The sequence below is a fragment of the Hermetia illucens genome, chromosome 3 (genome assembly GCF_905115235.1).
Source record: "Hermetia illucens chromosome 3, iHerIll2.2.curated.20191125, whole genome shotgun sequence".
Taxonomy (NCBI): domain Eukaryota; kingdom Metazoa; phylum Arthropoda; class Insecta; order Diptera; family Stratiomyidae; genus Hermetia; species Hermetia illucens.
Window position 1 is genome coordinate 99,903,722 of NC_051851.1, and position 3,452 is coordinate 99,907,173.

A 3,452-nucleotide genomic window follows, 5' to 3' on the forward strand; every position below is an offset into this window, starting at 1 on the left:
GTCGCTTGACCCGAATTTTTCGAAACAAATTCGTACCTAGAGTAATATGTTACGAAAAACAACATAACATGTAAGAATATTCTTTACGGTTCAATTTCAAATTGATCTATACAGAGTTAAATTTGTTTTGCGCCGAGGTCCACCAATTCGATATTCTGTCTGGCGTCCTGACCTACGTCATCGCTCCATCTCAGCCAGGGTCTGCCTTGTCTTCCTTTTCTACTCTTATAGTGGTATCGCTGATAGATTTCATCGTTATGTAGGCTACGGAATCGTCCATCCTCAGGTATGGAGCCAAAACTTCTTCGAAGGATTCTTCCCTCGAACGCGACCAAGAGTTCGCATTTTTTTTTTTGCCAAAAACCCAAGTCTTCGAAGAATACATAAGGAGTGGCAAGATCGTTGTCTTGTACAGTAAGAGCTTTGACCCTATGCTGAGAAGTTTCGAGCGAAACAGTTTTCGTAAGCTGAAATAGGCTCTGTTGACTGCCGACAAACGTCGTGGCTGTTATCGGTTGTGATTTTCGACCCTAGATAGGAGAAATTTTCAACGATCTGAAAGTTGTATTCTCCTATCTTCATTATTTTCATTTCACCAGTGCGAGTCGATATTGTTCGCTCTTTTGGTTTTGGCGCTGACGTTGCCCATATGTACTTCGCCTTGCCTTCATTATGAAGGATGAAAGTAGACCGTACATCTCGGGTTGTTCGTCCCGTGATGTCGATATCGTCAGCGTAGGCCAGTAGTTAGGTGGGCTTGAAGAGGATGGTGCCTATCGCATCTACATCGGCATCGCGAATCACTTTCTCCAGGGCCAGGTTGAAGAGGACACATGATACAGTATCCCCGTGTCGTAGACCGTTGTTGATGTTGAATGGACGTGATTGTGATCCTGCTGCTTTTATCTGACCTAGCACATTGGTCAGGTTCAGCCTAGTCAGTCTTATCAATTTCATTGGGATACCGAATTATCTCATGACCGTGTACATTTTTACCCTGGCTATGCTATCATAGGCGGCCTTAAAGTCGATGAATAGATGGTGCAACTGATGTCTATATTCCAGCAGTTTTTCCATCGCTTGCCGTAGAGAGAAAATCTGATCTGTTGCTGATTTGCCTGGATTGAAGCCTCTTTGGTATGGGCTAATGATGTTCTGGGCATATGGGGTTATTCGGCCTAGCAAGATAGTGGAGAACATCTTATAGATGGTACTCAGCAACGTGATACCTCTATAATTGCTGCACTGTGTAATATCTCTCTTGTTATGTATGGGACAGATAATGCCTTTCTGCCAGTCGTCGGGCATTGATTCGCTGTCCCATATCTTGGGCCCAAGTTGATGAACCACTTGGTGTAATTGGTCGCCTCCATATTTAACCAATTCGGCCGTCATTCCATCGGCTCCTGGCGACGTATGGTTTTTAAGCTGATGAATTGCACGGAATGTTCCTTCTATGCTTCGTGGTGGCAGTATTTGTCCGTCGTCTTCAGTTGGCGGACCTGAAACTAGCCGATATTTTGGTTGTTGAGCAGTTCATCAAAATACTCAACCCATTGCTCCAATATGCACATTCTGCCGCAAATCAGATTTCCCTCTTTGTCTCGCCAGGATGAGCATCGAAGTGTATAATGTTTCATCCTGCTGACTTATTGGTAAAACTTCCGCGCCTGGTGGGGATGCTGCCTGTACTTGTCTAGTTCACAGGCTTGTTGGTTCTCCTAGGGTTCCTTTTTCCATATGTAAAGTCGCTTCTCCGCTCGACGGAGTTCGTGATAAGTCTCTGCGTGTATCCGTGTTCTTTGAGAATGCAACATTACTCGGTATGCAGCATTCTTCCCTTCCTTTGCTAGCTTCATCGTCAAACCAGCCGTTCCGACTTTTCTTACGGTTCGGGCCAAATATGTTGGTGGCTGTATTTATGATAACGTTCTTCAGGTGATTTTGAAAATAATTTGCTGTTGCTTAATCTCCAGGATCTCTGTTGACTGGTGTTATTGCGGTATCCATTTCGTCCTTATAGGTTTTGCGGGGGGCTGTGCTATGTATGGCTTCGGTATTTACTTTCTCCTGATTGTCAGAGGGGATTGTAGGTGGTGTAGTAATTTGGGCTCTGAGCACTATGCCCACGAGATAGTGATCCGGGTCTATGTTGGCCCCCTATATGTTTTGACATTCATCAAGGCTCAGAGGTGGCGGCGTTCAATCAGCATGTCGTCAATTTGGTTAAAAGTGATCCCGTCTGGAGAGGCCACGTATGTTTGTGGACCGCTTTCCGCGCAAACCAGGCACTTCCAATAACCATTTCGTGCGATACTGCTAACTGAATAGTCCGCCCTGTTATTATTGGTATCCCTATGTGAGCTATTGGAGCCAACATATCGCCTGAATACGGGCTCCGTATCTAATTAATTGTTGAAATCTCCAAGTATGGTTTTGATATCATACTTAGGACAGGCTTCGAGGGTCGGCTCAACTGCCCCGTAGAAGGTATCCTACTCCGACTCTGGAGTCTCTTCTGTAGAGGCCTGAACCTTTATGAGGTTTATATTTCGAAATTTGCCTCGCAAGCGCATTATCCATTTCCTTTCGCTTGTATGTTCAAAGCCGATAACAGCAAGTTTCATTTTTTGGCTGCCTAAGAAACTTACTCCGAGAAGATGGTTTACTGGATGGCCACTATAATATATGGTGTAGTGACTATTCTCCAGAAAACCGGTCCCTGTCCATCGCGTCTCCTGCAACGCTGTTACATTGGCCCTATATTGGGGCCGAGTATCGGCCAGCTGCTTGGCATCTCCATCTCAGGAGCGTACGTTCCATAAGAAAGTGCGCAACTCCTTATTCTGTTGGTGTTTCCGGGTACGTCGTTGTGTTGTCAGTCCCGTTCGAGGCTTCTGTTGTGGCTTCGTAACGAGTCGTTTCCCGTGTAGAGTTCTCAGTCCTACCCAACACTCAACCTGGAGGACCAGCTGGTACAATTTGTCCGATTTTTAGGCGCGGGAGACTCGCCTTCATCCTTCTCCGTCTGGAGCTTTTTGTTTGATTGGAAATATCACACAACCGCTCCAGTTGGTGATATGGTGGAAAGCGATTCTGATATCCTCAATGGTTGCGGAGGAATACCAGATTTTGGGGAAAGAGGTAGGAGTTCAGAGGCAATTGGCCACTAATTAGGATGGTGTTAACATAATTTTGTAATAATAAAAAGAAGATCCATTTTTGCAAAACAATCAGCAAATTGTGTATGTTAAAATTCGAGAAAAATTGGGTTAAACAGCAAAAAAATATAGAAGGGGAAACACAATTTTGCCGTTTCGAAATGTATTGCTTCCCAATGGTTTGCTTTATTTAAATAAATTAACACCCAAATTTATGGAAGGTCTTCGCTATCAGTGAGCGTTTTTTTCAATATCATATCCTTCATTGTAAATTAAAATGCCTCTTAAGAA